Raw genomic sequence first — 20,788 nt, 5'->3', positions numbered from 1 at the left:
TTACATGGGGCTAGGAGGTCTCTGGTGGTCCAATGTCCTGAACTCGGCTCTCCCACCTCAGAGGCTGAGGCCTCACACCTAGCTGGAGCACCAAGACCCTGTCAGCCACATGGCTCAGAAGAAAAGGGAGAAGAAAAAAGAAATATATAAAATAAAATAAAGTTATTAAAATAAAAAATTTTTTAAAATTATTAAAATTTAAAAAGTAATTTAAAAAAAGGAGAGCAACCAAATCAATAAACAAAACCACCAATGATAACAAGCACTAAAAACTGTACTAAGATAAACATAAAAATCAGAAACTAGTCAGTCACATACAGCAATCCCCAAGTGTACAGTTGCTCCCAAAGTCCACCACCTCAATTTTGGCATGATTCGTTGTCTATTCACATATTCCACAGATGCAGGGTACATCAAGTTGATGTGGCGAGTTAATCCGCTGCTCCTGAGGCTGCTGGGAGAAATTTCCCTTCTCTTCTTTGTTCTCACAGCTCCTGGGGTTCAGCTTTGGATTTGGCCCTGCCTCTGCATGTAGGTCACCCTTTGGTGTCTGCTCCCTGTCCAGACAGGACGGGGTCAAAGGAGCAGCTGATTCGGGGGCTCTGGCTCACTCAGGCCAGGGGGAGGGAGGGGCATGGAATGAGGGGCCAGCCTGCAGTGGCCGAGAGGCCGGCGTGACATTGCATCAGCCTGAGGTGCACCATGTGTTCTCCTGGGGAAGTTGTCCCTGGATCATGGGACCCTGGCAGTGGCAGGCTGCACAGCCTCCCGGGAGGGGAAGTGTGGATAGTGACCTGTGCTCACGCACAGGCTTCTTGGTGGCAGGAGCAGCAGCCTTAGCATCTCGTGCCCGTCTCTGGTGTCCGCGTTGATAGCCGGGGCTCGTGCCCATCTCTGGAGCTCGTTTAGGCGGTGCTCTGCATCCACTCTCCTTGCACACCAGGAAACAATGGTCTCTTGCCTCTTAGGCAGGTCCAGACTTTTACCCAGACTCACTCCTGGCTAGCTGTGGCACACTGGCCCACATCAGGCTGTGTTCACGCAGCCAACCCCAGTCCTCTCCCTGGGATCCGATCTCTGAAGCCCAAGCCTTAGCTCCCAGCCCCGCCCGTCCCAGCGGGTGACCAGACAAGCCTCTCTGTCTGATGAGTGCTGGTTGGCACCGATCCTCTGTGTGGGAATCCCTCTGCTTTGTCCTCTGCATCCCGTTGCTGCACTCTCCTCTGTGGCTCCGAAGCTTCCCCCCCGCTACCCCCCATCTCCGCCAGTGAAGGGGATTCCTAGTGTGTGGAAACCTTTCCTCCTTCACAGCTCCCTCCCAGAGGTGCAGGTCCCGTCACTATTCTTTTGTCTCTGTTTTTTCTTTTTCCCTACCCAGGTACGTGGGGAGTTTCTTGCCTTTTGGGAAGTCTGAGGTCTTCTGCCAGCGTTCAGTAGGTGTTCTGTAGGAGTTGTTCCACACATAGATGTATTTTTGATGTATTTGTGGGGAGGAGGGTGGTCTCCAGTCTTACTCCTCTGCCATCTTGAAGGTCCTCCATTTGGTTTTAATTAGCCTTGGCCTCCCCAGGCCTACATTAGTGTGGACCAAGATATAAGAACACATAGGGGCCAAATAATGTCCACTTAAGGGCAGTTCATCCCCAGTATGTCAGGTGCTGGGAGATTTTATTGTGGAGACAAAAGAATTCTAACCCAAAGACCTGCTGAGAACAGATACCAGAGTAGAGTTACAAAGTGGAAAGATCGGCGTTCGGCAAGACTAGGGGGAGAGTAAACGTTTGTCACGTGGTCTGCTTGATCCTTCCACCTTCTAAAGAGGTGAGCGTATTAGTGTTTGGTTTGCTAATGAATTATACAGCGGGTTGCTCCAGGGGGTCCATTTGCTGAAGGTGGGTGCTCAGCCTCATGGAGCCCTGAGCACTGTTAGCACCATTAATGGTCCATCGTAATTGTCCAGTGGTCTAGAAATGCCACTCCTGCGTTTCTTGAAAGCTCATTAATTCAACCTGAGAAGGAGCAGAGCTATACACCACACGGTCGATGTAATAGCATCCATTCTTCTCACTTCTTTGCAGAGAGCTCTCCCAACCTTCTGCAGGTCTGGTGATGGGTCCATGTTGGATGGTTTTGAATATTTTGTAGGCACATTCTGTATTTGTTTCACTGAAGGCATTTTAGAGGAAAAACTGCTTTCTCCTTAACTCTGGCTTGTTGGCTTGTTACTAGATGCGTGAGGGAATGTGGGTGGCAGGGCACCCGTCCCCAGCTGGAAAACAGCAACTCCCTAGACTTCTTGCAGTCTATCAGGGTTGTCAACCCCATCATCACTGAGGCGTTTTTCAGCCTGCCTTACTTAAACTCCAGCTATCTTGTCACCTGAATCTGAAAATAGTGACACCACACAAGGGTGATTATGACTAATAAATGTCATGATTAAAGGAAGTATAGCCACTCAGTAAATATTAGTTGAATTTGAATTCCCCCATCACCCCTGGAGCATCACCTCATTAAAGGTATCATACTTTTGGCTGGTATATGATAGGTATTTTTCATCCTGTCCGTTTGTTAGCTCATTCCCTCTCCATCTGTGTTCCTTGTCCATCTGCCAACCTAGAAAAACCTTCTTCATGTTTATAAATGAAGAGTTCAGTTTTTTTTAGACAACGCTTTTTATGTTTTGGGTTTTATTAAGATGGAGTGCTGTAGCATATTATTATTTGCAAGGAATAATTTAGTGTCTTATCAAGATAATTAAGACACTATGTTTTCTGTAGGTGAGCCTGGTCGTGGTAGGGGAGAAAACAAGGTACTCTTGTGCCCTCATGCTGTTTTTGGCTAACGGAGCAAATGTGAAATCCAGAGCTGGTGGATACAAAGTCAAGTTTGCACGTATGTTAGATTTACTGTGTGGGTGCATGTTGGGTCAGTGTCCACAGCCAGCTTGCAGTCAGTGGAATTAGGGCACTCAAAGGGGTATTTCTTTGCAGGAGTTTGTTAAAGAGGGCGCTCATGTTCTACCCAATTTAAAACCTGTTTTTCAGAAGTTTTCAGGATTTTCTCACACCCTGTCATCCACATGTATTTCTTAATCCCCACCAGAGTGTACATGGGGGTTTAAAGACATCAAGTCCCTGCCTCTGAACCCTCTGCCCCTCCCTACTTGTGCTTAGATTCCAGTAGTAGTTACAGTACCCAAGGGTCACTTGCTCCTGTTGATTCATTGGTTCTTAGGAAAAAAGACAGCCTCTTGATATATACAGGGACTATTAGTGGACAGTTTCCCCTGTATTAAAATAAGAGAAGAGATTGTGGAAGACTTGAGGTGTAAGATATATTAGCCGCTATTATTCCAACAAAGATTCAAGAATCTGGATCCTTGTGACCCAGTTACCTTTTCCTCCTGTCCCAGAAGGTTGGTTAAGTTGTCACAGTGGGTGGTGGAAAGAAACGTAAATTTCTTAAGATGCTCTTAAGAGCATCTACATTTAATCCAGATTTATAGGGTAGTAAAAGTCACCATCTCTCAATTAATTATGATTTTTCCTAGCCCGACTCATGTTCTAAAAATCAGACTTTACTGTCTTTACAATGCAGAGGATCCCAGAGGCTTAGGGCTGGAAGGAACTAGCTGTGAGCTTACAGTCTCTGGGTTTTACAGTGAGCCTTGGAGGCTGGTCTGTTGTAGTATTAATGATATCAAACCACCGTGGCTCCCTTTTAGAAGAAGACAGGTATAAATACATTTCACTAAAATGAGAGTAGTTAGGAGGAAGGCGAGGCATAAGCTAATGAATCTCTTAAATTCTTGAATGGTATTAAGCAGGAAACAGCCCCATTTGTGATCCCATTAATGACTGACCACTTGGGGGCTCAGGCTTTGAATCATTTTTTAAGTAGCAGGGACAGATTTTTGCAGATGCTAAGGCTCTGTTTTGCTTGACCACCTTTCTGTTTACTGGCCCACATTGTAGGACAGCTGGCCTGGTGCCCATTTAAGAGGAGAAAGGTAACAGGCCAACATAAGATTCCAAACCTCGAGTCTGACCTCATTAGAAGTGTGCTTACTAGTGGTGTAAACCGTGGCATCCTTCCTCCTGATGGTTTGCATGATCTTGTGACTTGTTTGAGTTTTGTTATTTCAACAGTAGCAGGGAGGCAGCTGTAGTTTAGGAGATATTCCTTTGTGTCCGAGATGATACCCCCTCAGAACACTTTGAGTACTGACTCAGACCATCCCCTTGCCTTTAGACCATCCTTTGAAAACAGACTTTAACTTTCCTCGTCCCTGGAGAAGACTTAAGACTTGCTTTTGCAAGCCCTGTTTGCAAAATTCTAGAAGCAGGTGCTTCCAAAAGTCTCATCCAGGCCCACCTGGTGTGATGTTACCATTTCCATCTCACCTTTCCTAACTGGGTGCAGAGGAGAGCCTCATCACAGCTAAGTACCTCTCTTGCCTTGCCCCAGGCATGTGTACCAAAACCATGAGTTCCCCCAGCCAGTTCTGCTTTTCATGGGGCTTTTTCCCCTTGTTTTCTTCTCCATCTTTCTTTTTTCTCACAATGTATTTTCTTTTCCTTGCCTTTCATTTAACCCTCTAAAAGCCTGGAAATGTTCAGGAGAATGGTTGCTATGTTTTTGTTTTTTCAGATCTAGGCTACTTTTTTGAGAGAAAAACAACTCCAGAGCCGTTATCTAAGGTGTGTACTTTGCCTTTACTGGAAGAAAAGCACTGTAATTCAGCTAATGCTACGGATGAGAGACATCTATTCTACGATCCATGCTGTCATAGACTGAGAAAAGTAAATATGTGATCAGACATTTCCTGGAGAAAACTTTAAGAAAACATTAGAGTATGCACGTACGTGTGCGTGCGCGCACACGTGCGCGCGCACACACACACACACACACACACACACTCCTCCCTCTCCCAGCACTAGTTAGCTTGCTCATGGATCCTGGGGCCATTTCCTTATTACAGCCAGATCCCCCTGTAGACAGACAGTCAAGAAATCCTTCATTTGTTCCAGAGAAGATAGAATCCAGCCTGAGTGCTAAGTCAATTCCTTCTGCTATAAATACAGATTTTTTTCTTTAAAGTCTATCTTTAAAAGACAGTTTTAAAAAACTAAAAAGTTTTAAAAGATACACAGAATATTTCCAACTGAAATTGAGTAGAACATCACTTTAAAACTGAAGTCACATTTGATATACAGCTATGCTGTCTTATAGCCCTCTGGGGACTTTCCTTACTGTAAACTTGGAAAGACTTTGTGAAAATGCTATTTCATTGTTAAGATGATAGGAATTTGTTTAGCTCTTTACAAAGTATTCTCACAAACTAATAACAATGACAGTAACAATATCTGGTGTTTATCAGTTGCTGAGTATGTGGCAGACACTGTTCAAAGTGCTTTCCAGGCTCATTTAATCCTCTCAATAACCCTATCACATACGGACTGTTATTATCCCCATTTTCAGATGTGGAGACTGAGACATCAAGGGGCTATGTAACTTTACCCAAGTCACACAACCAGTAAGTGCTAAGGCAAAGAATTCAACTGAAGCTATGGTTGATTGTAAGGCTTTTGTACTTCCCACTACCTCGTGTGCCCTCTTAATCATTAGTGTCAAGTGAGAATCCTGTTTCAGATCAGTTAAGCGACTTCATTCTGGTGCCCCAACCAGAAGTGACCAAAAAAAGATTTAACGTTTTTCCTTTTCCTTTTACTGATTTTTTTCCCTTCTATGTCATGAGCCTCTAGGTCAATATTTTATTGAACTCAAAACATTCACTGAGTCCCTGTTATGCACCAGGTGCTACATGACCTTTGGTGGTACAAAGATAATGAACTTACTGTCCTTAAGGAATTCACAATCTGAGTTTGGGGGATTAAGCAGATAAAACACAGAGACAAATGCAAGCAGTGTGGAAAATGTTCTACTAGGGCTAAGTACATGGCATTCTGGGAACACTGAGGATGGGGCACTGTCCTAGTCTAGGGACTGTCCAGAGAAGCTTTGTAGGGGAATTGAGTCTCCAAGAACAAATGGGAATTAGCCAGATTGAGATAAGAAAGATGTTGTGGACAGAAGAAATACCTTGTGCAAAGGCCCAGATATATTTGAGAGCACAGAGGCTTTGGGGACCTCCAAGAACTTTTGTGTGACCTTGAGTTTAGAAGAAAAGAAGCCAGAGAGATGGGCAGGATTTTGATAATAAAGACTGCTGTAAGTCATTGTAAGCGGTGTTGGCTCTGCAGTTGGCTGTGTCATTGAAGAATTTTAAGCAGGTCAGGTAGAGAGCGGGATAGAATAGATGAAGTAAGCTTAGAGGCAGGGAGACCCATTTAGGAGGCTATTATAATTGTCTAGATAAGAAATGATGAGGGTCCTGACCTAAGGCAGAGGCAGTGAGTCAAGCTTTTTCTGCCTCCCCGGGATACACTTAATTGCTTCACTTGTTGCCTTCAGCAGTCAGCCTGTCTGCCTGGCTGTCCATTCAGCCCCTGAATCTTCATCCCTTTCTTTGTCTTCCCGTACTGCAATTCATGTACCTGTCTCTCCTATTAGACCTCAACTCCTCAGAGGCAGCCAGTGTATCTTTTTAATCTTTATTTTCACTGTACAAGTACTGTGTCTGGTACATGTTTTTCAAGTTCATAATGGAGATCAGTTTAGTATGGCCATAGTCTAGGGTCCTTTTTGAGAAGGACTAAAGGGACTGTTGGAAAGGAAGGATGAGGGGGTAGAACTCTTTTGCTCTACAGTAAATTGAATGGCGTTGACAGATGAGAATTGCATATGACTTTACTTGGACTCTGCCAAAATGCATCAGCGTTCTTCTGGGATTTAAGGTAATTTCCTGGCAGGCTTAATGTTTACTCTTAGTAACGTTTACACAACTTCTGTGCCATCTCTTAAAAACGAATTAGACTTCAACACAAGTATTTAAAGATGGGAATAGCAAAAAAAAAAAAAAAAAAAAAAAAAAAGGGAATAGCATCGTTCGGTTCTATTACCTGTGTCCCTGAGTACGAACCTACCTTCTACACTGTAAGTGAAACCCTGCTCTCCTCCCTGTAAGTTGTATGGGGGATGGACATTTAGCTAAGGGGCTTGCAAAATTTCTTTATCTTTTAAAATATGAAAGCCTCCACGGAAACCAAATAGAGAAATCAGATTTTTACAAGGAGCTGTTCTTGCTGAAGTCAGGGCCAGTTTGGGGGGCCCACAGCCTTGTCCAGCTGCCTTTTCCACCCCTTCCCCACTCCTAAATAAAGGGGCTGTGAAAAGCACTAATCAAGACCATCCACATTTTCCCACCTAACTATTCACTGTGATCTCATTCTCTTAAGTTTCAAACTATTATTACACGAGCTTTTCACAGGCACTCAGTGGTTTTGTTTTTATGTTCCATCACTTTTGGACCCTGGTGTCTTCCAACAAGAGGGGGATTTGGCTTCTCTTCTGTCTTCCTCCCAAGTTCTCATATACCCTTCTCCAGCACTGACTGGAAGACATTCTTGCACCTTGCAGTAGATGCCTTCCAAGACCTTAACCCAGAGATAATCATCATTTAGGTAAAAGACTTATCCCACTACTGGGCACATACCCTGAGAAAACCATAATTCAAAAAGAGTCATGTACCAAAATGTTCATTGAAGCTCTATTTACAATAGCCCGGAGATGGAAACAACCTAAGTGTCCATCACTGGATGAATGGATAAAGAAGATGTGGCACATATATACAACGGAATATTACTCAGCCATAAAAAGATATGAAATTGAGTTATTTTTAGTGAGGTGGATGGACCTAGAGTCTGTCATACAGAGTGAAGTAAGTCAGAAAGAGAAAGACAAATACCGTATGCTAACACATATATATGGAATTTAAGAAAAAAAAATGTCATGAAGAACCTAGGAGTAAGACAGGAATAAAGACACAGACCTACTAGAGAACGGACTTGAGGATATGGGGACGGGGAAGGGTAAGCTGTGACAAAGCGAGAGAGAGGCATGGACATATATACACTACCAAACGTAAAATAGATAGCTAGTGGGAAGCAGCCGCATAGCACAGGGAGATCAGCTCAGTGCTTTGTGACCACCTAGAGGGGTGGGATAGGGAAGGTGGGAGGGAGGGAGACGCAAGAGGGAAGAGATATGGGAACATGTGTATATGTATAACTGATTCACTTTGTTATAAAGCAGAAACTAACACACCATTGTAAAGCAATTATACTCCAATTAAAAAAAATAACTGGGAAAAAAAAAGATCCTTTATTGAAAGGATAAGTGTTAAGAAAGTAACATTTCCCTTGAATTCACGCAATTTATTGTTCTTGTTAAAATTTAATTATACCTCACGAGCTCTGGCGCGTGTGGGTATATTTAACGGCCTTTGTGCTTTTACCGAATGTGTTGAAATTAATACTTGGCCTCACAGAAAAAGAGGCTGAACTCTGTGCCTAAAGATTTTTCAGGATTACTAAGAGGCTTAAGAGAGATCAAAGAGACCTCAGTTGGTTTGTGCCTACATGTGAAGAAGTAGTTATTTTTTTCTTGAGCCACAGAGAAGGGATTTGCATACATAAAATTTGGTAAAGGATTACCTATTGGAAGAAATGAAAGGCATTCTATGGGTAAGAGTTTTTAGACACTTTGTTGAAGATGATCAGCCCAGTTCTCTCTTCTGTCTTAGCCCCGTTCTCCCCATCTGTTTTCAGAAAGCTTTACCGCTTATGTTCAGAAGCCCACCAAGGGTTGGGGTGAGGGGCTCCCTGTCAGCCCTGTTAGGTGGCTATGTAATGAATTCTTTCTGTCCAGTAAGGTAATGCTGAGGTTGTGCCCCACTTTTTTTTTTTTTTTTTTTTTTTTTTCCGGTATGCGGGCCTCTCCCCTTGCGGAGCACAGGCTCCGGATGCGCAGGCTCAGCGGCCGTGGCTCAAGGGCCCAGCCGCTCCACGGCATGTGGGATCTTCCCAGACCGGGGCACGAACCCGTGTCCCCTGCATCGGCAGGCGGACTCTCAACCACTGTGCCACCAGGGAAGCCCTGTGCCCCACTTTAGAAATCTGATTCATAAACACAATAGATTCAGTAATTCTCAGCTCTATTAAGGGTGATTATTCACTTTGAGAAAGGTCTTTGCGAGTAAGTGTATTTACCCCAATTCCTGAAAATAGCCCTCTCTCAATGCTTCCTGGGGACTGTGTGTGGATCATGTATACAATCTAGAGGAAGGAGAAGAGAAACGCAAAGCTAAGATGTTTAGGGATCTGCTGGCTCTTTGCAGAACAATCCACAAAGGTGATAAAGAATCTCTGAAATGATTTGTTTCTCAAATTCAATTTATACATATCTTTTTTTGTAGAGATGCAACACCCATTTAAGGATTTGTCTAAAGAGTATCGCAATGGTAATTTTCTGATATTCGATGTGCTGTATAATATATAAGACATTTCAGTATATAGAATGATATCTGCAAGCCCCTTCTGAGTGCCCTCCAGGGCTCAGTGAGAAGCCAAGGATAGAGAATTTAACTTTCTCTCACTATGAGCGTCACTTGTGATCTCTGAAGGGAGGTGCTTACTTAGAGATTTAATTCTGCCCCCAGATAACAGTTACTTTCTTTCAAGAAGGCTAGTTATTGAGGGCTCATATACTCAGCCCTCAATAGTTATTGAGGGCTGAGTATATGCCAAAAATGTGCTGGCTAGGTAGGTTTCAAGGAGAGGATTATCAAACATCTGAGCAGAATCAGATAAGGGGCCAACCTCACCAGGAGTTCTCTGCTTTAGTACATTGTAGGAATTTGGCAAATCAGGACATATCCAGAGAGGACTGACTACAGGGAGAAGGTTCTGGAAGGCATTTTGGTTGAGAAAATGTTGAAGAAACAAGGGCTATTTGCCTGGAAAAGGGAAGATTTTTGGTAAAGAGATTCATGAAAAATGTCTCAGTTCTCACTGTTCAGTATGATAGCTGCGAACCACACGTGGCTATTTAAAGTAATTAAAATTAAATAGAAATTTAAAAATTAGCTCTTCAGTTACACCTGCACATTTCAAGGGCTCAGTAGCCACATGTGGCAAGTAGTTATCATATTGGACAACACACAGATTTCCATCTCTGCAGAAAGTTCTGTTAGACAGCGCTGCGCTGCGTATCTGAGGGATTTCATGTAACAGAAAGAATGGATTCAAACTGCATATCCCCAGAAAGTACAGTTTTGCCCAATGGAGAAGAACCAGGGGGGAAATTTTTCCAACACTTGAGGTAGTCGGGAACAGAAGAAGCAGAGTCGGAAGCTCTCTAAGAGGGGAAATACTGCCTCTCGGTGACCCTTGTCCAGGATACTAGAGAGGAAGTATGAGCATCTCAGCTGTCAGACTTTGTCTGCTTGTGCATGTCAGGCCCTGAGCCTCAGCCCAGCCAGCACACTCAGGCACCGGTTCAGAGCTCTCTGCAGCTTCCTGCATTCTATGTGATAGAAAGTACCTGGTAGCCTGGCTGAGACCAAACTCTACTTCCTCTCTCCGTTCTGTTTTAAGCTGATTTAAACCCTCCTTGGGAGGTTGATAATTTACAAAGCTCATGAAAAGCTTTCAAAGAAATTATGCCTAGAAAAAAATTTATTTCTGGAAACTCAAAAATGGGGATATACTTTCTGAAAATAAATTCAGGTGGATGATGGATGAGGATAATGAAAAGGCCTTGTTTTCTAACCCTATGCAGCCTTGAGTTATCCAAGACCCTATATATTCATACACTTGAACTTAAGCCGAATAAAATAATCAATTAGCAGTTGGCAGCAGTTTCTCCTTGGATAAGACACAAAGCAAATAGTTGGCCTGTGTTTGCAGGGTATCTTAATGGCAAAGTCATGCTTTCTCAAATACTTGGTCAAATTTATATAGAATTGAGGGACCATAATAAGTAGGTATTTATAAAGCTCTTTAGTAGCTTTTGAAGAGACTGTGCCTGAGAATTCAAATAATTATTTCTGGAAATCTGAAACCAGGGTTGGTTACCTGAGGGCATTCCTTAATTGAAGCTTGATGGTGTTGCCCTGCCTAAGAATCTCAGTTCTGGTCAAGCCTGGGCAGTTTTATTGGTCTTTTGGAGTTCTGAAAGGACACTCTCAAACTGCCTGAGAGTACCAGAGGAGGAAAATGACACTCATTAAATATCTTAGGATTGTCTGTCTAAGAGGTCAAGAGAAAAAAGGAATTGCATTTCTGTAGAGTCACTGGAGACAGATTGTGGTCTGAACACCTCAGCTATCTTGGATTGACCTTGCCATTTTCCAAACTCTCCATGGGAAATCATTGTCTACTCTTTTTTTTAACCTTAGTTGTTTATTTTTCAATGTCTTTTAATTTGCTCTTTTGAGGACATGGATGGCATGGATGGTGTAAGCAGCTGGTCTCTCCTCTTCCTTCTCTCTCCTCTCCTATTCAATACAGAATCGGGTTTACTCCTATCCAATGGATGGGGATAAAATATGCTCTAGGCAAGTGTTCTTTATCATTGATGTTTTCCAACCCGCCCTGTGCTTGAAACTCAGGTATCAGTCCTGTGCCCTGACCCTCTGAGAAAATGTCTTGTCCTGGCAGACACAGATGATTTATTTGCCAGAACTAAGTTTCTTCGGGAAAGCATCCTTGGTTTGATCTGGCTACACTGAGAAAGGAGCTCTTGACTATGTCTGTACACGGTCAAGAGAAAGTTCTCATGGGCAGTGATGAAGTTAAATGAAGTTAAAGGATGAGTGGAGTTTGTGGCATGGGTGAGGGGGGCAAAGCATTCCAGGGAGCGGAAGTGGCACATGCAAGGGGAGAGAAACACCAGAGCTTGAGATGTTTAAAGGGAACTCAAGGATGGTTCTGTGAAAAGAAGTAATGGGAGAATCATTCATTTATTAACAAATATTTATTAAGAACCCATGATTTGGGCTTCCCTGGTGGCGCAGTGGTTGAGAGTCCGCCTGCCGATGCAAAGGACACGGGTTCGTGCCCCGGTCCGGGAGGATCCCATGTGCCGCAGAGTGGCTGGGCCGTGAGCCATGGCCGCTGAGCCTGCGCGTCCGGAGCCTGTGCTCCGCAACGGAAGAGGCCACAACAGTGAGAGGCCTGCGTACTGCAAAAAAAAAAAAAAAAAAGAACCCATGATTTGCTAGGTACTGTTCTAAGCACCAGAAATACAGTAGTAAATTTTTAAAAATTCCTGCCCTTATGGAACTGATATGCTAGAGAAAGGAGTCAGAAAATAATCAATGCGTATAATCAAAGTTTTAAATTAGTTCTTTCTTTTTTTTTTTTTTTTTTTTTTTTTTTTTTTGCGGTACACGGGCCTCTCATTGCTGTGGCCTCTCCCGTTGAAGAGCACAGGTTCCGGACGCGCAGGCTCAGCGGCCATGGCTCACGGGCCCAGCCGCTCCGCGGCATGTGGGATCCTCCCGGACCGGGGCACGAACCCGCGTCCCCTGCATCGGCAGGCGGACTCTCAACCACTGCGCCACCAGGGAAGCCCTAAATTAGTTCTTTCTAAAGGGCTATAATAATAATAAGGGCTACATGAGTGTTTGATAAACTGAGTAATTTTGTGTGTTGGTTAGAAGGCAATAGATCCTGTCAGGGCTGGGGGGTGGGTATTATAGAGTTTGGTAAAGAAAATTGGAAGTGCCGAAGGGAGGGTTGGGAGTGGGTTGTAATGTTACAACCTCTTTGAGAAACCTTTTTGTTTTTTTAAGATGACTTTGGATTTATTGATGACTTTTTAAAAAATTTTTATTGGAGTACAGTTGCTTTACAATGTTGTTAATTTCCACTGTACAGCAAAGTGAATCAGTCACACGCATACATGTATCCCCTCCTTTTTAGATTTCCTTCCATTTAAGTCACCACAGAGCACTGAGCAGAGTTCCCTGTGCTATACAGTAGGCCCTCATTAGTTATCAATTTTACACATAGCAGTGTATATATGCCAATCCCAGTATCCCAGTTCATCCCACCCCCCATCCCGCTGTGGTATCCACAAATTCATTCTCTATGTCTGTGTCTCTACTTCAGCTTTGCAAGTAAGTTCATCTGTATCATTTTTCTGGATTCCACAATAAGCAATATTATACAATGTTTGTTTTTCTCTTTCTGACTTGTTTCATTCTGTATGACAGTCTCTGTGTAAAACTATGGAACGCTTCACGAATTTGAGTGTCATCCTTGCGCAGGGGCCATGTTAATCTTCTCTGTATCGTTCCAATTTTAGTATATGAGAGCAGAAGCTAATCCTCATGCCGAAGCGAGCATGAGAAGGCTTTTTGAAAATGCACCATTGAGCAAAGACTTAAAAGGGGTATGGAGTTAACAATACGGTTATTTTGGTAAAGAGCTTTCTGTGCGGGTAACAGCTGGTGCAAAGACCATGAGGCAGAAGAGTGTCTTCAGGAAATAGCAAGGATGCCAGGGTGGGAGAATGAGGCTGGGGAGATGGGAGGGGGGCAGACAGAAGGTCACCATAAGGACTTCGGCTTTCATTCTGATAAAATGAAGAGTTGTAAAGACTGACTTCGATTTTAAGAGGTCAGCCTGGCCGCTCTATTGAGAATAGACTTTGGGGGGTAAAACTAATGGCCACATGATAAGGCAGCCAGCTGGGCAGCCACACAGGGTACTAACCTGTAAAGGGCACTAAAATGGCACTATTATAAGAAAAAGATTGTTCCTACCCGAGCTCACCTCAGGGAAGGTACAGTACATATGAATGAAATTTAATCAAGGACATGAGTAGTTGGGTAACAAAGGTATCCACTGAATGCTCTCTGAGGTCTGTGGGTCTAGTGAACTGTAGGCTTTTTGTTTTGCTGAGTGGGGCACTACAGTATCGGGCCAGAGGTATGTTATCAGAACCGTAGAAGAGAGGCTTCCGTCCACCTTGAGCTCACACCTCCTTAGACTGGGGTTCTTATTGATCAGAGCATCCAGAGAGCCGAGTTTCAGTCCCACCGCCCCAAGGGGAAATGCAGGGCTGGATCCTCAATGACCTTGAACGCCCTTCAGAAAATACCTAGTTACATAACCCATGCACACTTTCATGATGGCCTTCTTTTCCCATCTCCAGACCCCGTAGGAGGAGAACCTATTCCTTCCTCCTGGGAGCAGTTTTATTCCACTCTTCAGTAATAAAGATTCATTGTTACTCAGAAAGACATTGTAAATCATTTCTAAAAGCCTCTGCTCTTGAACAATGGGGTTTAGCTGAGGATGGTTCAGAGGATTAGCTGCTGCTGTCATAAAGATCTGGCCCCTGCCTGGGAGTAGAGCCCTGGGGGTCACTGACATGGATGAGTAGTTCCCAGAACCACAGTTCAGAAAGGACAGTCTAGTCACCAACAGCCTGCTCTAATTCAGCACACTTTCGTTGAGTGCCTGAACCATGACTTGTGTCCTTGATGGAATCACTTCTGGCTCTATCATCTGTCCCCTGAGAATAGCACTGTTGTCAATCCCACCTAGATTAGATCAATTAGCAAGGAAGAAGCAAGCTCATATATGCATGCTATTCATTCAAAGTGTGCATATAGGCATTTGGTATGAAGAACTGCTATTTCACTTGTAACTTTGTTTAATTATGATTATGGAGTGACAGAAGTACAAGTGTAGCAGGAATTTTCTGTATTAATCACCTCTGTATACATGTCAAATTAAAAATGTGCACAGTGTCTATAATTCTTTCCTTTTTCTTGGTGTTTGTTCTGAATACGTTTACTGAAATATACATTTATGTCTGAATCAAATTTAAAAATTGGGGCTTGTATTTTATTCATCTTTTTAAAATTTAACTTTTCTAAATTTAACTTATTACATTTTGACACAAGTATTAATCTGAGATAGATTGGATATTTGAAAAAATTAAAAATGAATTCTTTACCAGAGATAGCTTGAGAAGCACTGAACTAGAAAACTAAGAAGAGGGCATATGGTACTATTTTTATTTCTTACCTGTGGAGACTCTCCAGACCCATCATCAGCTGTGCTCCGAGCTGTTTTCTACTTACAACAATGGGTTTATGGGACGCCATCTACCCCCATTCTCCTGTCCTCACACACACGACTGCACAAGGTGGTTCCCTATGGAGTTAGTAATGCTGCCCACAGAGAAGGAAGTGAAAATAATAAAGATAGAACCTCACATCGGCCCAACTCATTTGAGACAATAAAGCCAGCTATAAAAGAGTCAATCGAAAAGGTCAAACAATGTAGGGGGCACGGCATCTTACCCCTCATGGGAAGGAGAACTTTAAGGTTATTTTTCCTTTTCCTTCTTTCTAAAGGGAGCACAGCTATCAAAATAAGAAAGCTGACAACCTCCAGTGCAGCTTTCAGGATTTCAGTTGAGAATATCTATGAAGTATTTTCCTTCTCACCATGAAATTATCTGCTAAAGCAATTCTGCAGTCACTCTGAATACATACAAAGTAAAATGACTTACACTCTGAGAGTTACATTTCCAACTGACGACGTGCAAAAAGCAGCTTTGCAAAATGTACCTTTGTGTGCAGAGCCCAGTGAGCAATTAACTAGCTCTCCTGACCAAGCTGTGTAGGCACAGAGCCTGGGCAGCACCTTTGCCAAGTCTGCCCCAGGCCTGCCGAGGTGGCACGTGGCGACTCAAAGTCTAGTGGGAAACATATTCACCATCAAAGAGCTAGTTTCTTAAACCAGGGTAGAATATAAATTTGCTTTTTTCAATCACAAAATTCAATTCTAACCTTTTAAAAACAGCAGCTGGCAAAATCCTTCATGAATATGCATTCTCTCCTTAACTTGTAATTTTGTCATGCAACAAACATTAACAACTACTGCTGTATTTCAAGGCTCTAGGTGGAGAACCGGGAAGATCAAAGATGAATGACAGTCTCTAAGGTAAAGGAGCATTTGCCATGTAGTAAACAAGTAATTATTTTAATACCTTATTTATACATTACAGCCTACATTTGAACATCACAACTGCCCTCATCCCAATGAAATAGGCAAGAATGAGTTATGCCATTTTGCCAAAGAGGAACTGGAGATAGGATGTATTAAATCATCTTCTTATGATCATACCACAAACAGCAGATCCAGAACATAGTGCTGGCTAAGAGCATGGCTTTGCGGTCAGTGGGATCTGGGTTCACAAGCCAGTCATCACCTTAGCTGGTTATTTTGGATATGTTAGCCCATTTGTACTTCTGCCTTCGTTTTTTTTTAAATTTTATTTATTTATCTATCTATCTATCTATTTATTTATTTATTGGCTGCGCAGCATGTGGGATCTTAGTTCCCTGACCAGGGATCGAACCCACTCTCTGCATTGGAAGTGCTGAGTTTTAACCACTGGACCGCCAGGGAAGTCCACTTCTGCCTTCTTATCTATGAAATGGAGATAACATCTGCCTCATAGGCTACTGTAGCATTAATTGAGAAAATGTTTGTGAAGATGGGAGGAACTCAGTAAGTGATGGTAGGTGTCATTATTTCATCAAGAATCCTTTATTAAGCTCCCATTTACATAGACTGCACTATGTGGAAGATAACCTAGACATAGGAACTCACGATATAATGCAAGGAGAAACAGACAAAGGATGTAACACAATAAAACAAGAGTGACAAATCAGGCACTGATAAGGACTGCCTCCTCAGTGTTCCTGTAGCAATATCTAGATCTCAGAGCACGTATGGAATATGCTGTCATTGTCAGGGTCTCAGGCACTCTACCCTCACCCTTCACCAGTAAATTATGAACTCCAGGTAAGTTTTAGTATGTTCCTAAAACCTTACTTATTTACTCTATAAATACTGATAGAGTCAGGGAATGAGTGCACCGATAACTTTCAGCAGATGTGCTGTACCAATATCATCACCTCTTTCACTGATAACTGTTAAATTCTGGAACGTGGTGTAAATGTGGAAAGTGTTCTTTTAAGCATCTAGCTTTTGTTTTAGGTCTTCAATCTTATCTGCCATTGAAAAACATTGTTTCTCCCGTACATGAAAGTATTAAGATCATTAAAATAGCAAGGACAGGCAAATAAACAAGTCTGGCTCTAATTCATATCTTTACAAAGTTGGGACCAAGCGGATTTCTTACCTTGTAAAACACTGAGAGTTTATTCCGCACTGCAGACATTGTTGAGAGAGCTTTTCCTCTCGATAACCATCAAACATCAACATGCAGTACAGTTGTTTATGATTAGCCACCTTCTTGATTATTCATTCAGAGTCACCGTGAATTTAACTCATTTACCTTTACGTAATTTACTATCTTTACTACGTCACTAAGTACAATGTTTAGTTTAGCTGACTTATTTTTGAAGCCAGTCTTTCTCAACGAAGGCAGAAGTGCATTAATGTACATTCTGGTGTAAATTTATTAATATGGGTACTCACTCCAGAATGTTTTCCTATCATTGCAACTGTGCTGTCAGAACATACTTGTACACAAAACTTAAACTCCAGACCACACCTGTTGACAATGTAATTCTTTTTAGCTTTATACATTTGAAAGCTAGTTGTGTCTTTTGACAATGAGCATGAAAAAATTTTTTTAAAAACGATTCTTCCTTCATATCACCATCGTGTTCAAATTACATCTGTACTGAAAGATTGCCATATTAGCCGTATCATTGCACAAGTCAGGTTGCAATGAAAAATACTTCACTTGCTTTATTTGGTCTATGAGTTGGTCTTCCATATCATTAGCCTGGTATGTTAATGTGTGGAGTCATTTGAAAGTGGTAGTGGAGCTACCTTCTTTGCCAAAGATTCATGTTTCCAAACACACACCTCTGCTGCAGATTGTCGCTAATGTCTCATCAATTGCATAGGTTTTTTTGGTCTTAGCAACCTGAGGTGCTATTTTAGAAGTGCACAAAGCATTACTAAGTAAAATATTGAACATTTGCTTCTGTGGCTTTCTAATGCAATACTTTTTTATTTCAAAGAATTCTTTTTAGTTTTGAGCTTTTATTTTAGCCTTTTGTGAGTAAATTGCTGCCCAAGAAGTTTTGAAGGAATCACTAGTTAGAACATTTCTGCCAATAACACACTTTTGGGTCTAGCATGCCATCCTCCAACATGGCTACAAACCCAACCCAAACTTAGTATATGAGGAATGATCCTTCAAAATAAAGCTAGCATGAAGTCTTTGGTCTCCGTTTCTTCGGAGTCACTTCCATTGCCGTTATTTGGTTTCCTTCTACTGATGCATTCAGATAAAGTATGTCTTTTCTTGAAATGAACAAAAAAGTCATGTGTGATTTCTTGTACTGTTTGTAAATTAGAAATAAAAATGAGTAATACAGTTTGTTCTTTCTCAATTTAGCTAGTAATGTTAAGCTATAAGTTAAGCACGGTTGATTAAAAATTGAAATCATGAGAATAAGTTAGAAAAGTAAATCCATGCCAACATTTTCTCTCTCTTCCTTGTCTTTTGTGGCCTCTCTCGTCTGACTTCTTAATCGACACTTCTCATGTGAGCTGACGAGGAGGTGGGTGGAAGACATTTCTCTAGTAATTGTTGTTTAAAATCCCTCTGTAGCCTAATTCATGGAAAAAACAGGGAGACCAGGGTTTCACGCCTTGTGTTTTACATTTCATGTTATTTCCTAATGAGTACAGTAGTATCTAATTGTGTCCCGGAGGAATGAGATGTTTTCACCATCCCATGTGTAAGATCCATGATTATACTGATTATATTTAACTGGATATGTGGCATCAAAAAAAGGTGCTAGCTTCAGGTCAACAAATATATTTTGAACACCTACAATATGCAAGGCCCTGTGCTACATGTAGTAGGGAATACTAGAGAAAGTCAATCATAGTTTCTGTCATCTGTGAGCTGACAAATATAGGGTGTTGGTTATCTGTTGCTGCATAACAAATTACTCAAAGCTTAGTGATTTAAAACAATAAATGATTTTTTATTTAGCTCATACATCAGCAGCTGGGCAGTGGTTCACCAGGGTGTCTCATTTCTGTTAGGTTGTCAGTAGGCTCAGCTCAAATAGGGACTGGATGATCCACTTTCAAGATGGCTCACTCACATGGGCAACAAATTGGTCCCTGGCTGTAGGCTGGGAACTCGGCTGGGGCTTTGAGCCAGTGACCCAGGTTGCTTTCCAGGTAGACCTCTGCACAAGCTGCTTGAACATCCTCACAGAATGATGGCTGGGTTCCAAGTGTTAGTGTCCCAAGAGGTCAGGACAGAAATGCATGGCGCTTTTAAGACCTAGCCTCAGAAGTCACATAGCATCTCTTCTACTAGCTTTATAGGTTGTACAAAGACCTGCTTTTACAGGCAGTCACAAAGACCTGCCAGGTTAAAAGAGAAGGGAGCAGACCTATTGATGGGTAAGTGGCAGGATTATAGAAGAGCGTGTGTGATGGGACACATTGTTGTAACCATCTTTAGAAAATAACAATCTGCCATACAAGTTATTCATTCATTCATTCATTCACTCATTCAACAAATATTTATCAGGCACCTACTGTGTGCCTGATACTGTTAAGGGCTGAGTATTCAAAGATAAATAAGACATGGTTTCTGCCCTAAAGGAACTGACAGTTGTAGGAGAGGAAGAAGATATAATTGACTATATGTAATAAAATATAAGTACTATGCCAGAAGTTTATACAAATCACAGTGGTGGCACAGAGAAGGAGAGGTGGTAAGATTTCTCAGGGAAGTTACATTTGCGATGGCTCTAGAAAGGTGTGTAGGGCAATAGTTCTCAAAGCGTGATCTGTGTATCCATGGGGATCCCCAAGAGCTTTTCCGGGAGTTTGTGAGGTCAAAACTATGTACATAATAATACTAAGACATTGTTTGTCTGTGTTGATGTGTGGACGGATGGTACAAAAGCAATGGTGTGTGAAACACTAGCCCCTTAGCATGAGTAAAGGGAGTGCCAAATTGTATCTGTAGTCACTGTATTTTTCACTGCTGTGCACTCATTAAACAAAAAAGTTGGTTTCACTGAAGAATGCCCTTGATGAAGCAAAAATGATTAAATTTATTAAATTTCGACCCTTGAGTACATATTTTAATATCCTGTGTAACAAAATGAGAATTCTACGTAAAGCACTTCTGCATACTGACATTCTTTGGCTGTTTCAAGGAAAAGATTTTGTGCAGTTGAATTTCTAACTGAAATAGCTGCTGTTTTCAGTACCGTTTTTACTTGAGAGAACAACCGACAAACTAGGGTTTTTCAGACTTGAGTATTTGGCAGACATTTTCTTGAAAATCAATGAGGTGAGGCTGTCACTTCAAGGAAAACAACTGACGGTATTCGTTGCCAATGATAAAATTAAAGCTTTCAAGCAAAAATTAGAATTGTGAAAAACTGGTATCTGCCACCATGAATTTGACGGTTTCCAAAGAATGGTTTGATGGAATTGATGTGATTAACAAATAGGATTTTTTGGTCTTTTTTAGTGAAATGTCGGTTTGGCACAAAGAAATGTGATTTTTGGAAGAGGTTTGTAACTCAGGGAACCCATATTTTCCAAATGACCAGTGCATGATGTTCAGAATCACGCATGAGAAAAAGGTCCTTTCAAAGAGTAAGAAAGACCAATGGATTAATGTAACAGAGTATGATAATTTTATTGATGTGGTTTCAGACTCCACATTAAATTGTAAGAAACTCCCACTTGTTGAATTTTAGGATAGTGTCAAAGAACAATGTTCTCAGTTATCCGAAAAGGCTATTGAAATAGTCTTCCCTCTTCCATCTACA

The 20,788-nt window shown here is 41.9% G+C and overlaps 1 protein-coding gene and 1 non-coding gene across 3 annotated transcripts in view; one reads left to right on the top strand and one right to left on the bottom strand.

Moving 5' to 3' along the window:
* The window catches only part of KCNH1 (potassium voltage-gated channel subfamily H member 1), a 409,184-nt gene that overhangs the window by 249,147 nt on the left and 139,249 nt on the right, over nt 1-20,788 (top strand). The gene's annotated exons all lie outside the window — the stretch shown is intronic.
* LOC132516493 (U6 spliceosomal RNA) lies at nt 13,190-13,297 on the bottom strand. Its single transcript, XR_009539328.1, has one exon. It is a non-coding gene; the product is annotated as a U6 spliceosomal RNA (small nuclear RNA).

This window comes from Lagenorhynchus albirostris, chromosome 2 (assembly GCF_949774975.1).
Source record: "Lagenorhynchus albirostris chromosome 2, mLagAlb1.1, whole genome shotgun sequence".
Classification (NCBI taxonomy): domain Eukaryota; kingdom Metazoa; phylum Chordata; class Mammalia; order Artiodactyla; family Delphinidae; genus Lagenorhynchus; species Lagenorhynchus albirostris.
Note: the sequence above shows the minus strand (reverse complement) of the source record. Positions and strands in the feature narration are given on the sequence as shown.